Below are 22,806 nucleotides of genomic sequence, written 5' to 3' on the forward strand. Positions count from 1 at the left end.
GCTACTTATCCATGAAAGAGGGAGTTGGGAGGCGCATGTTTAACGAGTTCCTACTTTTTTAATACGATGTTACCTCTGTTCTCTTTATAATGTTATATTAAAAAATATACTCTATTTTAATATTGCATGTTCGTATATTATATTTAGTTTAAATACAATAAATTATTTACTGCTACTATATTTTTTTTGTTATAAGTATATACGAGTATATTGTTTTGTTATACTAATATGACTAGATTGTCCCTGCCGTTCCGGGACCAGAATAGGGCTACGGTATCCCCTGCCTGTTGTAAGAGGCGACTAAAAGGGACTTCCGGGGTTGCGAGTGGCGAGAGTGGGAGTACAAACCGCCCGGCCAGCAACCTCGGGAAGGATAGCGGTATGTGTGGTCGCATACCCTCGTGTACAACAGACGGTGTGGCGAGCGGCATGCTCACCTGGACGGAGCCCGACGGGGCAACGCGCTAAGAGGACTCCGGTTCTTTACGCAGCGCCGAGGACGGCGACCGGGGGGGTTTTAGTGCGGTAAGAATCCCACATAACTCTGTGTCGCTCCCACGGCACCGGGTACCTTTCGAAGGTTTCCCCCTCGAAAACAAAAAAAAATATATCACTAGATAGGTATTAATCTAGTTGTCTTTATAGTAATGAAGACAAACAATATAACGTGTATACTAACATATATTCAGCATTTTATACTTACAAAGAACATTTTGTAAAGTTTTAAATATTCCATATTTACGAAAAATGATTGGCACCAAATAATTATATTATTAGTTGCTTATAAATTGAATTCAATTTAAACGGTATTGTTATCCTTTAAAAAGTGGTAAACGTGGTAGAACCCTTCCTGATTCAATTCCAAAGACACCACCACCGACAGGGATTGTGCCAGGTGCTATTTTGTACTGTTTTGAGGGTAACTAGTAATGCAAAGAAATTAACATGAAGTATTTCAACGTAATTCTCAGGAGTAACAACGCATCGTTGACCGATCTCAGGTGTCGAATGTCATTACTTTTTTGAGGTTCTTTAAATATGTCAATGGGCACCAGCGGCCACGTGCCTTTGGTGCCGTGAATGAATTGCTCGTTCACTACTTAAATTTGGTAAAAATATTACATGAACCAACGACAGTAGGTCCCAGGGTTAGTTATTATTTCCGAGGAAAAAATATAGTGTTTTGACAATTTCAATGCTGCAGCCCACAATAGCTGCGGGTAGGGGTGGTGTGAAATATTAGAATGCCAGAATTTGTGTGGTACTGGTAGTTGTGTACGCCGGTATTGAAACACAGAGAGCTCTACCATTAAATCATTGTCCTAGATAACAATTGGGATGACTGCATAAAGAATTAAAAAATAGGTTTGACGTCTGAGATGATAGGTAAGATACCCATTACAATCAACAATGTGACAATTACTTTTGAAGACAAAGGATGGGATTAGGCACGAGAAAGACGCGTGGCGGGAGCGTCGGCGGCCTCATCATCGGTGGAGGAGGGACTGACGAACTTTTCGGGGGAGGGGACCAGAGGCTCGAGTAGTTGCGCACGCAGCCTCGGCCGGGCCGCGAGCAACAGTCTGCTCGCGTGACCCGCCGCTCGCGACTTGGCCTCACCACGCCGCGCTAACATGACAAATGGTAAGCACTTATCGACACCATAGCCCTACACCACGGTCGTAGCCCATGACCCACCTCGGAACACCGACTGGACACGGGTCGCTATGTCCGCGACACACTTTTCAGTGATAACTTCTTTTATATCGCTATTATTTATGGACGCTACGCTGTCGTGAAGAACTAATATTAAATGAACGAATATTTAAATATCGCTGTGTAAAAGAGAGCCATAAAAGTTTGAAATTAAATTCGTTATAGTCGTGTGTCGGATTTTAGTTAACTTAAAGTAGGTATTTTCATAAAGTTATAATAATTACACTGGACCATATATGGTGCCATATTACAAACATACGATGTTTATTTCGGTTAAGTGTTAGAGGAAGTATTTTGTGAATAATTTGGGAGTTTGCAGCTGGAATTTTAATAACCAAATAATGTTGGGTGAGTACGAAATTGTTTTTATTTTGCGTCATTGCCTATGTACCCATGGAACAGAATTCTGTTCCATGTATGTACTCAATTACTCCGCGCATAAACTTTTTTCCATAAAATTTATTTCATTTAAAATCATTGTAAATTTTCATACAACGTTGAACTTATTTATTTTCCAAATTCTTTTTTTATTTGTTTTTTTGTCGTATTCTATAAATTTTACATGTTTATAAGTACATTCGGGTTTCTTAATTTTACTTAATATTAAGCCACAAGTTATAATTATAATTAGCATATTATTAATAATGAACTAAAAACTAACTAAGTACCCTTTGACCCCTAAATCTTTATGCACAAAGAAGTAAGGGAATAATATTCTACGTAAAAACCGTCAGCATCAATTAATTGCCGAATTATCTGTTTATGTAATCTATAAAAGAATATATTGAGTTATATAAAAAACAAAAATCCGGCGAGACCAAGCTATGATGTTTGCACTTCAAAAAATCAACCATTAAAATAGATAGAAATAAGCCTTTACGAAATATGTGCAATATATTCCTTTTGTTTATGTTCGCAATAAATATATACAAACTTTTTATGAAACACGGAATCCCATATTTCTTATCATTTTCAGAGGTCTATGAAATTGTCACTTTAACAAAAGGTGTAATAAAAATCTGTAGGTACTCGTACTCGCTATAAAAAACGCTACGGTGTCTTTTGTGAAAAGAAGAAAAGTCTATATTATTATCGTTTACTGATTACCTGCTGATAAAACAGCTTATTAATGCAAATAGTATTTTTCAGTAACAGTAAGTGTTTATCTTTCATTCCAATGGTATCGTTTACAAGTTGGTAAGCAAGTTTTACGTAGTTTAATCATTTAGAAAAACTTCCTAGGCTGCATTCAGCCTAGCGGGACGTTAAATGTACTTGTTGTATGATCAGACTGGAAGAACGTTGTATTAACCACCTAGTTTCCAACTTCAAGTTTTTATAATTTTTCCAATTCATTTGTTCATTTGAAGTTTATACAGCGCCCTCTTGGCTAATAATTGAATATTGGGACAAGTAGAGAAAAGTCATGCTCGAAACATAAATGTTCAGGTGCGTAGGATATTTAAAAGAACAGCTCCTTATTAATACCACTTATCAATCATTGTCAGGTGATTCGCCTACCTCTGTCACTGATAGTTTTAAAAGAGGTAGAACTTTCTATTCCGGAGATGCCTCCACGCTATTTCATCCTAGTAACATCAGTATTAAGCGCTAGTTCTGTGTTGTCATGAAAGGTGAGATAAGTGCGCATATGTAGCCGATCTCAAATAGACCTCAGCACTCTTTGTCTAGGATTGATTACAGATGGGTAGTAGCCAATTTTATTATCATGTGAACTACATGTGCGTTTCTATATTATACTAAATGTGTTTTCAAAAAGATCTCTCCATACACCTACCATTTCTTCGGCATGCAAAGAAGAATTCACGGGTAAAGTTGCTTCGTTTTGATTGTTAGTTGTTAAAATGTTTGGTATCGAAGAAATTTTTGTTGACGTTCTTATCGACGACTCTAGCTTGCGTGTAAGTATGCTTTTTTGGAACATAGTGTGCAAATATTTATTCCACTTAAGCAGGCTATTACAGCGCATAGATATTCTGTACTGTATCCACAACTAGGGCTTATAATCGAGGCCTAATGAAGCGTGTCGTGTCCTCGTACAGTCAAACATAGATGCTTGGAAGAGTTTTAGTTAGGTCTAAGGATGCTAATGTAATGTAAAATAATGTGAAAATAACAGAAGACGATCAACCATGATTGCAGACGACAGACGGCGATAATCAGCGATGGCCGATGCGGTTACTTGTGTACGAGTATCTATTAGCTCACTGTTTGGTACGTTTGTTACCTAACCTAGGTTAACAACGGAAGGTTTCTTATATTTATTCTACGGAATAGCCGAAATCGTCACGTCGCAAAATCGTATTTATAAGGTTTTTTTAGTGATCACTTGATCAGATCAACTTCTATTGCTTTAAGTTTTCTGGCTGCTAGCAGTCTGTTTTCAGTTTTCAGCAATAGTTTTATAAAGATCACTCGGACGTCATGATATTATAGTCTCTCATTTAAGCCCATATTCATTTGTACGAGGAGAAGTAAATGTGCTTAAACCTTTTACCATTTATTTTTAAAGAAAACTAAGCTCTTCAAGAAGCCAAGCAGCTACGTGTAGACTCTGAAAGACACTGTTCATTGGCTTACTATTTTGCTATATTATATAGGTAAGACATGAAAGTCATCTTATTTAAAAAATCTTTTGATGTTACTAAAAAGTTTGCTATTCTACTTGCGGCTGTAATAACAATGTAATTTTATATTATACAAAGTCGGCGAGTTTAACAAGTTAGTAATTTTGGTTTAATCAACGTGATAGGCCAATGTTATGAATCTGGGTCTTTCATTCTCGACACGCACCCCTAAAATTTGCTGAAGTTATGAGCCTATTAGGATTTAATTATCATTAATTATTAATATTTACTGTGAAGGAAAATATCGAGGAGATCTAAAGGCTTAAGAGTTCTCAATAATATTCTCAAAGATGTGTCAAGCCTAGTCGTCTCCTCTTGTTGTGGTGGCCATTGAAAATTCTTAATTCTTATTATAAGCATCCTCGTGCCATAACACGAGGATGCTTATAATAAGAAAGAGGCATACCGCATACCTCTTATAATAAGGAATTAGTTAGAAAATTTAGATTAATGTTTGATACAATTTTTAGTCAAATTTAGTACGTATACTTGGGTACATTATCAATGTTATTTGTACACCTTGCCCGAAATATGTATATTCATTAATTTCATAGTTCCCTATTACTTACTTTTCTTGTACAATTTAATATTTTTGGTATCTTTTTGTATGCTTTTCATTAAATTTTGACTTTCGTTTAACTTTAACTGTCTATGATTTAACTCAAGCTTATAAATTAAATTCAGTTTTAACAAATTAAGTTTACTGCACAATATTTCAAAAGCCCTTAAAATTAAATTTTCCTGTAATTCTATCGAAAAGTCTAATAAATTAGGTCTTTCATTAGGCACGTGCGTTTCTAAACACCAGTATTTGTGATGATACAGTGCAGTTTCGTTTAGGCTAGGATGTTATTGACAAACAGTAGAAGACACTAAATATAGCTGCGTTGTGAAGTTTCCCGTCCAAATCGCATCAACAGTGCGTTAGCTGCACAATGTACGGCTATATCTACTGATAAAGTTATGTTTTAGATTTCTATAAACATAATACATAGTTTATATTTGGGCTCATTATCCATTTCAGTTATAGTAGATGGGATTGGATTGGATGGAATTTCTGTTTTAGTACTTGCATATAACCTGATTTTGAGTCGTATGTGCCTATAATAAATAAACGATTTCAGAGTAAAAAGGTATTTATGCATGAACCTGGTAAAATCTACAAAACAAACAGACTAACAGAGCTAAACGAATTATTTGAAATGTACGATACGATGCATTTTTAACCGACTTCAAAAAGGAGGAGGTTATCAATTTGGCCGGTATCTTTTTTTTTTTTTTTTTTTTTTTTTTTTATGTATGTACAGCAATTACTCCGCCGTTAGTGGACCGATTTTAATAATTCTTTTTTTATTGTGTAGAGACGAGCTGCGAGTTGGTCCCATTTAAATATGGTTAGGATCCATCGATTGGTTCTGGAGAAAAAGAGGGGAACTCCTCCACCCATGTAAATATAACAGCCATAACTTCGCCGTTTATGAACCTATTTTAATGCCTTTAATTTCGTGTGTGGACAATTGCTACAAGTTGGTCCCATTTAAATATGATGAGGATCAGAGTGGGTTCTGGAGGCAAAATATGTAACTCCTCAACTGATGGGTATAATTGAGTTTTGTTTGAAGATATTTGGTGTAGGTTCTAATGAAATTGAAAAACCAGTTTATCTTTGACTATTTAAGGGTCTGATAATGTGGCTCGGAGTCAAAATATGTAACTCCTCAACCGATGGGAATAATGGAGTTGTGTTTGAAGATATTTGATGTACGTTCTAATGAAATTACAAAGCCAGTTCATCATTGACTATTTAAGGGTCTGCTAATGTGGCTCGGAGACAAAATATGTAACTCCTCAACCGATGGGAATAATTGAGTTGTGTTTGAAGATATTTGGTGTAGGTTCTAATGAAATTGAAAAACCAGTTTATCTTTGACTATTTAAGGGTCTGATAATGTGGCTCGGAGTCAAAATATGTAACTCCTCAACCGATGGGAATAATTGACTTGTGTTTGAAGATATTTGGTGTAGGTTCTAATGAAATTGCGAGGCCAGTTTATCATTGACTATTTGAGGATCTGATAATGTGGCTCGGAGACAAAATATGTAACTCCTCAACCAATGGGAATAATTGAGTTGTGTTTGAAGATATTTGCTGTAGGTTCTAATGAAATTGCAAAGCCAGTTCATCATTGACTATTTAGTTAGGTTAGGTTGGAACATATAAGACAATATAAAACTAAGCGAGCAGGGCGCGGCAGCGCCCTGCGAGCGGGCGGTTCCAATCAATGTAAATTCAGACCTTACCTTAATTCGTGATCTCGTTTATACAATTTTATATTGTATTAATATAAATGTTATTATGTCATCACTAAAAAGGGTGAAAAAAAATTTTTAACAAAAAATACAACCGACTTCTATGTCACTACAAAGTAAAAAATAATTCAAATAAATGTTGGTTTAGTACATATTTCTGAAGTCGGCGCTCAATATATTTCGTTGGATAACGATGTCAACAGCGTATCTAATATGAGCGTATCAATATATTTCGTTGGATAACGATGTCAACAGCGTATCTAATATGAGCGCCGACTTCAGAAATATGTACTAAACCAACATTTATTTGAATTATTTTTTACTTTGTAGTGACATAGAAGTCGGTTGTATTTTTTGTTAAAAATTTTTTTGTATATTTTCCACTATTCGGGTTATAAGTATAAGCTTTGTCATTCAGTGTCATCAAATGGTATATTAGATATATTAGACATAGATTTACGTGAATATGGTAGAACCCTCTATGATTCAAATCTGCGGGACCACCGCCACACCTTTTTTTACCAATTAACAGCAGCGTTATGGGCTGCTGTGTTCTGGTTTGAAGGGGTAGTAAGGAAGACATACCCGAGGCATTCCAGCATAGTCTCAGGGTAGCGGTGCCTTTGTGGGTGACCTCAGGTAAGAATTTAATTTTATTTAGGATTGATTACAGATGTCCATGGGCGACAGTAGCCACTTACCATCATGTGAATTGCGTGCTCGTCAACTGCGAAATCCTGCAAAATATACTTGGGATTGAGTAAAGAGTACCTAATTAAATAATAGAAACGAATATCATTAAATAACAATTTTGGAAACCAAACTTATTTCAGTATCAAGGTGAACTCCAGGGCGAACGTGGGCAATGTAGCATTGCGTTATTAGATTAAAGATACTTACAACAAAGAGCAAGTCGCCGGAGAATCCACGGAGCGGAAAGCTATTCTCGTAACAACTCTCAAAGCAATGGTGTACGCATAGGTACTACATTACTCCGTTTGAATATGACTATAAGTAAAAGCGTTAAATGTAAAAACGCTTATTCTGTAACGAGAAATTATTCACAATAAAAATGCATCTGGCGATACCAAAAGTGCAAAATTAAAAAACCATTTGTCGAAAGTGCAGTAATATAATAGGTACTTCATTAACATTTTCTGCTAGTATCAAAAAGTGCAAGCGAGCTTCGTTTTAGGTCAAACCGTCATTTTAGCAGGAGATTATGGTCGAGTGCTAGGCTATTTTCATTAAAAGTCGTGGCTTACGAGTCACTGTTTGAAATCTTTTATAGTTGCTTTCAAATGGTGTTTACTAGGGCTTTTGGTTGGAATCCATTGTTATAAAATAATTGGAGTAAGCCTTTATAGCAATGGCCCTAGAGGCAGGCGATCGTTCACGGCATAAATTCGCGATATCAAGGGCTAAATTACCGTTTAGCTCGCTAATTAGCCTGGTCTCGGCGGTTGCTGCCGGCTTATAATTAAACGGATTCATTTAAGTTCACTAAACTTGATTATGTGAGAACATTTAAGTCCCCTTAATATTGTAGAGAGGGGTAAAGGAGTTAACAGGGGATAAACAAGGTTAAAGAGGATTTCATGATGTCGTTGTAATTGGTTTTATGTCTGACGAATACTAATGGTGCTGTACTCAAATACTTTATCTACTAAAATAACTATGTCCATTACATTTGGCAGTTGTATTTTTGTATTAATTTAAGTTTGTTGTTGCTTTTGCTTAATTTGAAAAATAAAACATATTTATGTTTGACGTAGATTTTCTTAGAACCGATAAGTAAGTAAAATGTTATCTATAATAAGTAAATTATAGTTAATACAAAAATAACTTTTCTCCGCATATAAACTAGCGCATTAGTATGTAAGCCAATATCCCAAACATATGAAAATTATGTTAGAGTTAGGAGGATGTTGATATAATAAATCATGTTACACAATAGGACCACAAATAATGCTTTACTTCCATAGCAAGCATCAAACAAATTTTCGCATGAAAGGTAACTGATCGATTTATCAACATTCGGTACCCAACTGTGACTGTTTGGGAATTATGTGATGGCTCATCTTACTAGAATATACCTCTTTATCTATTTTTTTGAAATTTCGGTTTGAAATACGGTATATCATAGTTAAGTTAATAATAATGTGTAATATGATAATGATATGGCATATGTACCTTTCGCCATTATTTTATTTCTATATTCAGAGCGGACTAGCAGTTTTACGCGGACTATACTGCGATTATACGTCACTTATCCCGATAAATTTTATTAACATTTTTATAGAAATAAAGCAAACATAATTTTTCAAATATAGGTAATTTTCTAATAATAGCAATGGTAAAGTCAAAACATGATCATCAATAATAACACAAGGCATCAAACTAGGTCTATTCACCTTAAACTATAATTATAAAGTTGCGTATTAAAATAGATCGCAATGTTATTATTTTCATATATTATCCATTGTAGCCAACGACCTACTGTAGCATCGATATTATTCAATATTTACATACATGTTTCAATACAGTTTTCTTTTCAGTCGCGTGTCTTGAACCTGAACCGTGAGATCGTGGTGAGATCTTTAAAAATTCATGCCTCGGCCGACCACGTCCAAAAATACTCGCCTATGCAAGCTTACTTAACTTACAGAATCGTTTAACAGCTCGTTCTATTGATATAGGTACTTATTAATTGGAAGGCTTCTTCTGAAGAAGAATATTTTCAAGTAAACAAAACGTTATTAAATTAGTTCAATTATAGGGAAACGCATTTTATATTTAATTTGTTTCATGAGTTTATACACGACGAATAAGTATAATAGAATTGTAATGTTTTCTTACACTTAGTTTACTAGTAAATTGTTAAATATGATGTATAGACTATACCTAAGTGTACACATTACGTAAAAATATATAATGTATACAATTGTACACTTGTAGTCCTTATATCGTAGTATTTTTTTCACCAACCAATATGTAAAGATTTTAAATCCATAATTTACCACAAAATTACGTATTGGTCGGAATATACCGATAATATTAAATAAACTGTACAAGCTTAAAAAATATTTAAATTAAATATTAATAACGGGTTTCATTGCTTCTCATTCAATTAATTAATGATTATTATATTATTATCGTTGATTGCAATGATTTAATAATCATTTATTGATATTTTATAGCTTGCTTTAATTAACAATTTACTTTTATAAAAAATGTGGTATTGGAAATGTTTTTCTATTTGAAGTAAGAGTAAAGATTTTTAAGTAGAGCCTTTTCTTGGCAGCCGGTATAATTATATTGCAGTCGGCTACCACTATTATCTTCAGGCAGATAAAAACTTCCATTACCTACAAACAATCCGAATAAGAAAGATTTCAGTAAATATTTATCAAATTTTAGTTTTCTCATAAAATTTCGGAGAAGATTAAATATAACACTTCATACCTGTGACTATGTATAAAATAGGCAATATTTTACATTTTATAATCATAATATTCAGCTGATTGCACTGAAAGTACATATGGGCATTAATAATAGGTCCAGTTTGTAAGGTATCATATATTACTAATTTTAAATTTAAATTTTTATACTTATTATAGGTTTTTAGTACCTCCATCATCATATCGTATTGATTTCTTTAAGTTTACTTTTTCCTTTTGTTATTATTTAGTCACAAGTAACAGTTATATTGGTTACATTTTAAAATACTAGTTCATATTTTAAAAACTGATTTCTATAAAAACTAAGCATTTTCTTTGCCATACAACAAATTATGAATGAAACGTATTTTGTACTCGCTGTTTAATAAACAAGTCTTGAAAATATTTTTATTCAGTGAGAGTCATTAGGAATATTATTAATTAGTCATTAACATAATAAATATACATTGATAATATATATAACATAAATAATAAACATTGATATTTATTGTGATAGAGCATTGTGATATTTTGTTGCATTTATAATAAAGATTTTCTCACATTTATTGAATGTGAGAAAATCTTTATTATAAATGCAACAAAATAACATAAAAATAATAAGATAATAAATGTATTTTTGAGTATATGCTGCAGGTATCACGTAACAGGTGCGACTACGCGAGAGCCCAATACAAAGGGTGCTTATCATAATGTATCTGCACGAAACTAGGAATAGTAGGATCCGGGAAAGGTGTTGAATAAATCCTTTTCACGAGGCGCAGCGGCGTTCCAATTCCATTCGTTCATCCGTACGCTTCGGTAGCCACGTTAACGCTTCACTTTATATTTCCCTTTTTGATTCATCACGATCATGGTTTACGTCACATCGGAGTTGTATGATATGTTCAATTACAAAGCGCTTCGCAGCTTTATACGAGTAGAAAAGGGATGTTTGCTACTTAAGAGGATTAAATCGAATGGGCAGAAATGACTACCTCATCACGAACTTTGAAGGTGGTAGAATTCTTTTTAAGTTAGCTCCGGAGTTTAACCGCCACACTTATTTCTCTTTGGATGAAATGAAGTGGTTGGTGTCTATTATGATTTCAAATAGATTGGCACATCTATATGTAGGTGTAGGTATCTACTTCTCACAAAAATAATAAATATGCCTTTATTATGTCCAGATGCCTAAGTCATTTGAAAATTTGTTTAAGTAATTTAAAAATTACAGTTTGTGCATAATATAAACAAATTTTCAATTTTCAAAAACGTTGACATATTGTATGAACTTTCTCTATCTGGCTGGAGAGTTTTCTAAGTTACAGATTTCTCACGATCGGCGCGACTTCGAGAGTGAAGTTTGTGAGCTTTTCCCGCTTCTGATTTCTTTTAGTTTGATTGATTGTATTGGTCTATCTGTCTTCGTTGTTTGATTTACTCGTATCAATCTTAACGTTTAATACAAGTTTTATATATCCTACAAAATAATACAAGAAAACTGTGATTTCTAGGTGTATTGAAATAAATACATTGTAAATGCATTTTAAACAGAAACCTACAATCAGAATTAAAAAAAATCAATAAACTGAGAAGCTTTTGAAACGGTTTCGTTAAATAGGTCACATGTTGACCAAAGTAGTAAACCAACATGAAAATTAATCTTTTGCGTTTTCAAACTAACTTTATTTCGCTACACATTTACATATAACTTATCTACACTTAAAGCTACGGATTACTTTAGGAATTTGCACTTGTCAAAATTATCGACAATAGCGTGTACGTAGTGTATAGAATTACTTGTTCCAATTTTTCCGAATATACTGATATGTGGATAGTGGATAGTATAATTAAATTCAGAAGTTAGAAACGATACAAATAAATTTTACTAAACCCTTCTCTAGGCGTAACCTGACACTCACTCATGGACTTCAGGAATGCATTCTCTGGGCGGCCTGACAATAATGTCATTCAACTTAGTGTCATTCAACATCTATATATTGAAGAAGTATAAAGGCAGGGTAATAACCGGCGAAGACGTCGTCTGCCGTGGCCAGGCGTTTGTAACAGCCATTCAGAGCGCCATTAACCGCCTCCTGTCAGATAAAACGCTATTCACTGGTATTCCTGAATGATTACTTCAAAACCATTTAAGGTGTAGATATTTATAGAGACTGTAATTTATATTAAATCTCTAGGTATTTACCTGCGAACTAAATAAGTTGCGTTTAGAGAATTTGGGCTTTATAGTTCCAAATGAAAGATAATATAGGAGAAGGTTATGAATAAATAAATAGTGTCATTCAAAGAATAAAACTATTTCTTAATCCAATTTATAACTTTTATTATTCCTCCTCAAAATACAATTCAAACGTCAAGACCGTTCTTCTTATTTTTTATGCTAACTTACAGAATCGTACCAGCCAGCGACTATATAAATAGGAACTTATTATATTATTATAACACATTATGAAAGTAACATAAAATAATTAATTAAAATAATACTATAATAAAATAATACTATAATTGAATAATAATTTACTATAAATTAATTGAGTCATTTTTACAATTTTTGCAATAGCCGCGATCGTCTGCTCAAAAATATAGGGTAGCACTAAAATAGTATAAATTAAAATAAAGCCAATATAAATTTACTAGTAATATTAATTCTATTGCGTTAAATTTTCAGTTCATAGCTAAGTGTAATATTAACAAACCCCGGTCGAAAGGGAAGTTTCAGCAATAAAGTGCAGCCGGTACGGGGTCGGTAATATTGCCCGATCGGCTTATTCGGAAAATACGGAACAGATAAGAGAGAATCGTTGTCAGAATACTATATACTATACTATTTTGTCAGAATTGGTAAGATTCTAAAAAAACAAATGAGAAAATATTGATAAGCCTTCTAGGTTACTGTCTTCGTTTTTTGCATGCCGACTGACTTATATATGATACTGAATCTTAAACATTAGAAGTGCATGCATGTGTGATCTACTTCAGTTAGAATATGTCATCAGATAATATAATTAAAGGTAAACTCTCAGTTCATATCTAGGTAGATTTTAAATAAAAACGCCAGTCGAAAAAAGGATTTTCTGTAATAAAGTGCAGTCGATACAGGGTTGGTAATATTGCGCGATCGACTTATTAGGAAAATACGGACCAGATAGGTAAGAATAGATGTCACATTATTTGTCAGATTCTAGAAAAAATGAAAAATATTAATAAGCTTTCTTCATTGCTGTCTGCGTTTTTTGGATGTCGGCTGACTTGTATGTGAGGCTGACGTATTTATCTTATTCCTCAGGAGTGGCAATGCATGTGTGATCAACTTCAGTTAGAATATGTCCTACATGGAGTTGGTCAAAGATATCAATTACCATCAGATAATAAAATAGGTAAAGGTAAACTCTTAGTTCATATCTAGATAAATTTTAAATAAAAAAAACACCGGTTGAAAAAAAAAGGGGTGTCCACAATAAAGTGCAGCTGGTATGGGATTGGTTATCCCTGTAGTTCCGGGACAAGAATAGGGCTACGGTATCCCCTGCCTGTGGTAAGAGGCGACTGAAAGGGGGCTTCTGGGGTCGTGGGTGGCAAGAGTGGGAGCTCGAACCGCCCAGCCAACGGGCCCGGGAAGGACGGCGGTATGTGTGGTCGCATACCGTCGTACGCACCAGACGGTGCGGTGAGCGATAAGCTCACCTGGGCGGAGCCCGAGGGGGCAATGCGCTAAGAGGACTCCGGTTGCGTTCCTTTGGAGATCCCGGAGTCCTCTACGCAGCGCTGAGGACGGCCACCGGGGGGGTTTTAGTGCGGTAAGAGTCCCACATAACCCTGTGTCGTTCCTAAGGCATCGGGTACCTTTTGAAGGTTTCCCCCTCGTCAACAAAAAAAAAAAGGCACGGGATTGGTAATATTGCGCGATCGGCTTATTTCGAAAATACGGACAAGAAAACAGAGAATCCTTTTCGTACGAGGTTACCTGAATTGGTCGAATTGTAAAAAAATAAATAAAAGTACTGTTGTTGGCTTTCTACTTTAAAAAATAAATAAAATTAAGCAATGTAGACTATACTAGTGATATTTATGTCAGTGCGTTAAACTCTCAGTTGATATCTAGGTGTAATATTAACAAACGCCAGTGGGAAAGAGAAGTTTCTGTAATAAAATGCAGCCGGTCCGAGGGTTCTAATATTGCGCGATCCGTTTATTTGAAAAATATGGATGAGATAACAGTGAATCCTCTTGATATGACTTCACCGGAATTGGTAGGATATAAAAATTATCTTTTTTTACTTAATAAAATATTAATTGTGTATTTAAAAATATGCTCGAATAGTGGAATTTATGAAATACAAATTATATACTATTGACAGACCCAAACAGTTTTACCATCTGAAATACTTAAACAGTACATGGTAAAGGCTTATAAATAAATGTATTGTATTTAAAATATGTATTCAACGTATTCAATGTAGTAACGTATTCGTGGTCAACCGCAAGTAGGAATCTGATCTGAATTTACAGTTTACTACGGACGCTATATAAAGAAATTCATAAAATATTTAAATTGAATTAGCAGTTTATATATCATGCGTATTTAACAAATACAAAAAAAAACAAAGTAAATATTGATTTTAGAAAATAAATATAAAGCACCTTTATTTATTTAACCAAGAATCAATGATCTTGATAAAGATTACAGGAATGGGTACACTTTGTAGTCGTAGCAGTAGCCGTAGCACACGTAAGCTACGTTCGCTACGCTTGAGGCTCGGCTCTGCGTATCCGGTTTTGATTTCCGTTTTGCATATGTGGTTGAAGAGTAGCTATTCCTATTCTAGACTCCCTATTTGCATGCCTTGCTGTTATTCGTTTTAAGTATTTTATTAACATTATTGTTTTTTAAAGAAAAAGTCTGATTATGACCATGTAGCATAGTAGTTAGAGGACCGATTTATGACTTAACATGCTACAACTGAGGCTCGAATCGAGGGATCTCTGTTCTTAGGAACTCTGAAATTAATGATCACTTTCAATGGCTGACGACATCGTTGTAAAGAAATACATACCCACACGCCTGAGTGCGATATCTTTAAGAACTTTAAAGATTCTTGAACGTTAAAGTTGAAGATACGAGTATGTTAAATCCACCAACTATTATGGCCACTATAGGGGACTATTGTCTAAATTTTCACATTCTCAGAGAGGATCCGGTTGGCAGTGGGATGGTACTGTATTGATATATGATTCATGTAATCTTTTTCGTCATTTTTTATAAAAGAAAGACATTCTATGTAGCATCTATATAGCATAGTATATTTAATATTGTAGCAATAGACTAGATACGAGCAGGACAAGAGTGATCCACGAGTAAAATATAATTATGTCAATTGTCAACATTTTATTAAAAAATAACACAAATATTGCACTATTGTCACAATATTTTCCGTGTCAGATTTGTAACCGTTGATATGCTTACGTTCGGCGTGTTCCGGCGAGTGTGGCCGAGTTTGTAACGGATGAGCTCGCGCTCCAGGCTTTGTCAAACGCTCGCCCGTTTCTAACACTCGTCGTAAATCGACACGAGATACTCTTATGTATACACTATACTTGAATATTATAATCCGTGTCGTGTTGGAGTAGACTTGCGCCATTTCCTTTGTTTGTCCAAAAGTAAATATAATTTATTAAAGTTAGCATGACATTGTGTTAGTTAAGTACATATTTAGGTTGGCTAAAATAACTTACAGGGGGATTATTTTTTGTGGCAATATCGGTTAAGATGACGATCTTGAAGAAACAAAATTGTGGTATTACATTAAAATTTCACAGTTACATTATTTTTTGTAAAGTTAACAATAAATTACTAATTAATGGAAAATACTCTTATAATATTTCTAATAGCTTCTAATATAACTTCAATATTCAGGTAAGTTAAGTGTGTTGGTAATTATTAAAGTTTACAATATACTTGTTAATTCTTATATTCACAAAATTAAGTGCTCTGCGTGAAGTTTACTCTACTGCGCACGGTCAGGTCGATGTCAGCAAGGCTTGCTCTATTTTCCCGACTCTACCTTAATAGAGTACGTGATTTTTATATTAATGAAGAACTTATCAGAACGGTCACTAAGGTCGACCGTGAGTTAGAAAATCTATATTAATTATAAGTTAGAAAAATAATAATTTAGTATAAAAATTAGTAAGAACTGAACTATGTACTATACTGGTTTACGTTTGTAAAGGACGTCTTGGGAAAAGAAAACAAGAAAATTACAGTAATAAACATAATTTGTTTACCAGTCCTCCGAATAGAATATTTGTTTACTTGTTATTTGTGCGAATTTACGAGATCATTTTATGGCGCATAGATGGCTCAGAAAGCCATTTTTGGAACGACCCATTTATTCTAGGAAACCAATAATATACGTGAATTCATTTTAGTTTTATATGAGATCGCAGTTTTGAATATAGTTGTATGGTTTTCTATTGTGATTTTTACTGATACTGGTTATAGACAGATATACACTTGATTTTTTTATAGAGTTTCTATGGTCGCCATAACAGTCAATAATACAAATAAAAATTAAGAAGTGGTGATATAGAATACTTGAAATTCGTGTACGCGTCACACTTGGCCAATTATTGAAATATAAATATTTTGAAATACCTATGACTATCAAATAATACTTTACGGCCCTCCATGAGTCAAACTCATAATTTAAATTATACACGTCTTCGTCAAAGAGACTTCGGCATAAAAGCACTTAGTCTTGAAGTACAAGAACATTTTAATAAGCGCATTAATTAAGAAGTCAATTCGTCTAACTCAGCAGCTAGTTTCTACAGAGCTACCTTATTTCAACGGTGATAACTTTGCGTAAGAAATGAAATATGATCATTTTTGCGTCATCGTTTCAATCATTAAGTATATATAGTCAATGATATAAAAGATGACCTCTATGTATATTTTACCGATTATTTTGCTTAACCGTTTTTTTTGTGATTGAAACATTAATACATACAATAGAAGCGCATATAAAATTAAAATAGAATTAAGATTACTTTCATCTCATGCTCATGTTGCATGCGATGGGCGGTCAGCCTAAAAGCATTCCAAACGCCACTGACATTCATGGACGGATGAAACTTTCATATCTCTAGGCAAGAGCATGAAAGTAGAAATTACATATGGATTGACAAGGCGTGTAGTGGCGTTTCGTTGATTTCTTTACAAATCTATTCAAAGAGCTCGCACTTTTAAGTTGCAATTTTACTTTTAAGTATAATGATGTATGTTAAAACGACAGAAGTTACATTTTTGTGATGTTTTAGGTATTTGCGATAGACAGAACTAAGTGTTATGCTTCTTTTCTATTCTTATATTACTCTATTCTTAGCTTATAAAATAAATTGGTATTTTCTATAGCCAAAGAATATAATGATATAAATTGGAGGGATACGTTGCCTCATAATTTTCAGTTAATTTTAATTAATAGCTTTCGCTCGCGGCTTCGTCCACCTGTACCCTTACCAGGAGTTTTTACGTTTCGACAAATATGACTGCCAAAGAATATAATGATATAAATTGGAGGGATACGTTGCCTCAAGTTTTCAGTTGTTTGCGCAGTTTCAGTAACAAGGTAGCTCGTTTGTTTTTCTGATAAACTATGATGTATACGAAGTACTACTTAACCTGGCTAAAAAATAAAAATAATAGCAATATGTCTGTTCGCTTTATTATATTTTTCTTCCAAATCTATTTATTTAATGAATAGCTTTCGCTCGCGGCTTCGTCCACCTGTACCCTTACCAGGAGTTTTTACGTTTCGACAAATATGACTGTTTTGGTATTTGTTTACGTATGGGCCAATACGATTTCCTAGTTCTGACACAATCCGCTACGGGCGCTGATTGGAATTTGTATGGGCAAATACGTAAACAAATACCAAAACAGTCATATTTGTCGAAACGTAAAAACTCCTGGTAAGGGTACTGGGCCTTTTTTATCACGTTAAATGTCCTATGTTAATCTACGTTATAAGTTATCTATGTGCCAATTTTCATTGAAATCTGATTAGTTTTTTTGTGAAACAGTAACAAATATCTCTATCCATTTTGACAAATTTAAGCGGTTTATTGTTTTAGTAAGATAAGAGAGATATAAGATGAAATATGTGAAATGAGTTAGTTAATAGTTACTTGTACAATTTGTTTTTTAACTATCAAAGCTTTGCACTAAAATTCGTTTTTGCTTCATAAATTGTTTGTACTATTACGATTAGGAAGGGAAAAAGTATTTCGGCTAAGGTGTTTAGAACCATTTTACCTATAGATTTTAAATATAAAAGTAGTGGATTAAACTTTCATAGAGAGAGAACAAGGTTCATCTGACTTATAGATAGGGTTCTAGTCGTTTTGTTTGGTTAGGGGATGTACAGCGGTAGAAAAACTATGCCATATCTTCTCATTCAACATTTCTGTTTCTGAACTAAAAGTTGCTCAATTTGCTATGGGGGCTATTTATGTATTTTTATATATTTTATTTTGTAGGATAATGATACTGGTAAGGGTGACAAAAAACCTTCCGCTGAATAGTCTTTCAGAGGTAATTGACATAATCGTAAGGATAAAATTAGTTTTTGATATGTAGGTACCTACCCGTAATTAAAGTATACCTACAATAGAAAATATTCTTTAAGATTTCCAAAGGGAATTGGCCTTATATCGTTATGGTAGTACAGATTTGACAAATTAAGTAGGTAGGTACTTAAGGAATGTTACGAGTATATGAGGGTTGACGCAAATTGATGTCGACTCATATCCGTAGGGATGGGCTTTGGCCTAAATTTAGCACAATACTATACAGACATAATGATATAGTTTCACTTAATATAAGTGAACAAAATATATTGAAAGAGAATTAAACATGAAATAATTATAATTAAATGATATACACTACAGAAAAGGTAAGGTTCAACTAAAACATTTAATTTTATTTAAGAAAAAAATCACATAATATAGCTACTGATATGTTTTAATGTGTATGAATTTCTTTCACTTTATTTATATAACAAAGATAATATTTTTGTCTTTGGTGCAGATTTCCTCACTTATGTTTTTCGTCACCGTTCAAAACTTTGATTAGGAAATGTGATTGATTAGTACTCGTATTATTAATTTTTACCGATCGTTATTTCTCATTCTTTATATTAGAAATGTCATATGTCGATGTTTGATACTCTAAACTCTAAACATACATACTTTTCAGGAGTAGCGATGAATTTGTGGCCGACCTCAGGTAGGAATATCGAATCCTATGTGGTATTGTTCACATGTCTATGGGCGTCAGTAGCCATTACCATCAGGTGGACTGTATACTCTTCTGCTACTCCTTTATTATATAAAATTGGATAGATCGATTATTAATAAAAGTCGTAAAACAATAACGAAATTATAGCCGTATCTCGACTAGGTATATCTGGCAGAGTATCAATCTTAGCAATGAAACATGAACGGCCATCAATATTAATGTGCGTACTTAAGCAGTATTTCTCTTCTCTTCTGCCATTGTCATAATAGTAAGTTATTGGTTTTCGATAATAATATCAACAATTTCGATAATATATATGTACGAGTACAACAAATAAAAGGGATAATGACTACTAACCGGAACATGATTGATGTTTTTTTTATAATCTTTATATATTTTTTTATGTTGGTTGATGGAGCAAGCTGTCTACCTGCCTGTTAAATTGTCAATGCCGTTCATAGATAACTGTCAATAACTCCTAATAAAACAGTGGTTCTATCGGTAGCAAATCGCAGATGTGATGTCATTCCTGAGGACTAGTATAGCCACTTTTCATCTTTTATAAGTCAGCCGACATCCATATCTTTTTACCGAATTTCAAGAACGGTTTATTCTAGAAATTTGAGAGCAGTAGCTACTTACGTATGACTTATGCTCAAAAATAGATCTTAGTTAACTGACAAAAATTGCGTTCAGCTCTTAAACAATAATGAACGAGGATCTAATCTTTGCGAATAAGCTTACACATCTATCTTATCTATAATATTATTAACGTTTATTCTAGCCATTGAACAGCCATTAGAAAGCGATCTAAGAGCATTATATCTCGCTCGGCCGCCGGTCTCAATAACCGTTGCGATGGGACGCCAAACTCGTTAAAAGCTCTCGGGTTTTGATGCTAACTGTTTTCAACCGATCGTACTGTACGTAATAATGTACATTTGTAGCCTTTGCTTTTGTTTCTATATTGTGGAACTTTAGTAGTGTACAAGTTAAACGTATAGTAATAACATTTATCAAACTTTGTTATTTGGCATAAACATTTGCCATAAATATCACCATTTGGAAAATAAAACGAGTTAATAAGGTAGGTATAATTATTATCACCTATAAAAATAAAATCACTACTTTTGGGTTTATTTTTTTTTGTTTTTGCATGTACTGGGCATCGTAGGAGTATGGGTACGATCACTAGCGCTTTCCGATAAGTCTTTGCTATTTTGATTGTAGAAGATTGAACATAACATTACAAGTTATATGCAAGAATAACCGTGAAGATTTAATCCACTTATGAAGAATGAATAACACAGTTCTATGTTTCGTAATGTACTATAGAGTCCATAGAATTTTCGTCCTTTTCCTTTTAAAGGAACATTACTAAAAGCCCCGCATAAAAACAATTGAGCTTTGTTTTAGGATATCTACTTCTTTAGATTACTTATGTTCATATTATAATTTACTTATCTATTAAGCATATGGAATATCCATACTAAAGATTTTCGTACTAGAAACTTGTAGACAAATATTGTTATTTGTCTACAAGTTTCTAGTACGAAAATCTTTTAAAATAAAATAAATTTTATACGACAGTATTACCTAACTTGTGTTAGGTAATATTGTCGTATAAAATTTATTAACAATATAATGATAATTTGCACACCTTATAAAGGTAGAATAAGAGACGATGTAATTTATAAATTAAGATCATTTTATGTAACTTATCCTTATGCAAATAAAGAAATTGAAATTGAAATAGTAAATGGAATCCCCTACAATAAAATATGTTTTGTTGCTAGTATTGTTCACACGAGTAAGTATGAAAACAGCATTAAATTATGGCTTCGAAAACATCATACATTCTATATATTACTGTGTAGGATAATAACTTTTAAAAATTGCAAGAGGGACGAAATTAATTGGTTTTTAATCATAAATAAAAAATAATATAAAATTACGGAAAACTGTAAAATTAGAGAACAAAACTAATACAGGTCTGTGGATGGAACCATTCTCATTCAATATTGTAGTATAATAATTGAATTTTGTAAAAATCAGATCCTTGCTTCAATACCTAAAAAATAATCTAGAACATTACATATGAATCATCATGAGCTTGAATATAACCTTCGTTTGACCTTTCACCCTGAATATAGTTTGAATTTTGGATCATAGGTTGTTAAGATAAACATTTTAGAAATTGGTACTCGTAAAAGGCATTCGTTTCATGCATAAGACTACAAAAAGTTATTCTGATCTATCTGTCGTTTGTCATTAGTAAAACTCTTAATTTAATCATGACATAAGTAATATTATCCTATTAAATTAAGATCTATTCGTTCGATTAACTTCTTATTAATATTCCATCTAAATGCCAGGCTATTAATTGAAATCCTTTTATTCGATGTGGCCTGTAATTGTAGATAGGTCCGTATGTATTTGAAGAATACTTTATATATATCTACCTACTTACCTTCTTCTAGTGCTGATCAAGTAGTAGAGATTCATCATTTGAATATGTATCTAATCGGGGGTTCAACCTGGACCTTTTTGAAGCACAGACTAACTAGACTAGAGTTTGGCCAGTCGGTGTGAAGGTGGTAGAACCATCTGTGGTTCGACTCCGGCAGCACCGCCACACCTACTTCTGCCTAATAGCAGCAGTGTTAGGCGTTGCTGTGTTCCGTTTTGAAGGGTGTGGTAAGGGAGACATACTTTTCCGAGGTGTTCCAGCTTAGTCCTCAGGGGTAGCGGCGCATCTGAGGCCGACCTCAGGAAGGTATATCTAATCTTAACTGGGGTGTATTATAGATGTCCATGGGCGGTAGTAGCCACTTACCATCAGGTGGACTGCATGCTCGGTTGCTACTCCTATATTATAAAAAGAAAGAAAAAATATTAGTTGCAAATTAACCTCTGATATGTATAAAAAGCATCCAACATTTCTCATTTAGTAAAATGTTAAACTTGTTAAATTTTTGCGCATTTGCGTCATATGAAATATTCAAAGATGTAAAGTGTATATGTCAAGTAGTTAAGCGTGGGTACTTGACACAGCAACTTACATGCATTGTTTCTACGTATTATAAAGATGAGATTTTATTAATTTTTATGATAATGATTATGTTTTTATAATGTTTTTAACTAGAAAACATGCACGCAATCCACCTGATGCTAAGTGCTTATTTGAACATTTGAAAATAACCCCAGATAAGACAAAAGTCCCACATGACGTCAGCCACAGATGCGTTACCCCTGGGGACTAAGTTGGAACGTCTCTAACAAGTACCTATATTTCGCTAATCCTACTATCCTTGTCAAATGATTATTCGAGCGTGTCTTCAAAGATGAAACAGAGATTATTCACAAAACCAAA

The 22,806-nt window shown here is 33.6% G+C and overlaps 1 protein-coding gene across 2 annotated transcripts in view; it reads left to right on the forward strand.

Annotated features, from left to right (window-relative positions):
• Positions 1 to 1,555: 1,555 nt before the first annotated feature.
• The window catches only part of LOC140750367 (uncharacterized), a 143,079-nt gene continuing 121,828 nt past the window's right edge, over positions 1,556 to 22,806 (forward strand). Inside the window, exon 1 of one of the 2 annotated variants that reach the window (XM_073083849.1) lies at positions 1,556 to 1,644. The gene's annotated coding sequence lies outside the window, so the exon portion shown is untranslated. Of the gene's footprint in view, positions 2,065 to 22,806 lie in introns of both variants that reach the window. The other variant, XM_073083848.1, reaches the window with a different exon arrangement.

Source organism: Epargyreus clarus, unplaced genomic scaffold (genome assembly GCF_041222505.1).
Source record: "Epargyreus clarus isolate Ecla_fem2 unplaced genomic scaffold, WU_Ecla_fem_2.2 ptg000019l, whole genome shotgun sequence".
In the NCBI taxonomy this organism is placed as follows: domain Eukaryota; kingdom Metazoa; phylum Arthropoda; class Insecta; order Lepidoptera; family Hesperiidae; genus Epargyreus; species Epargyreus clarus.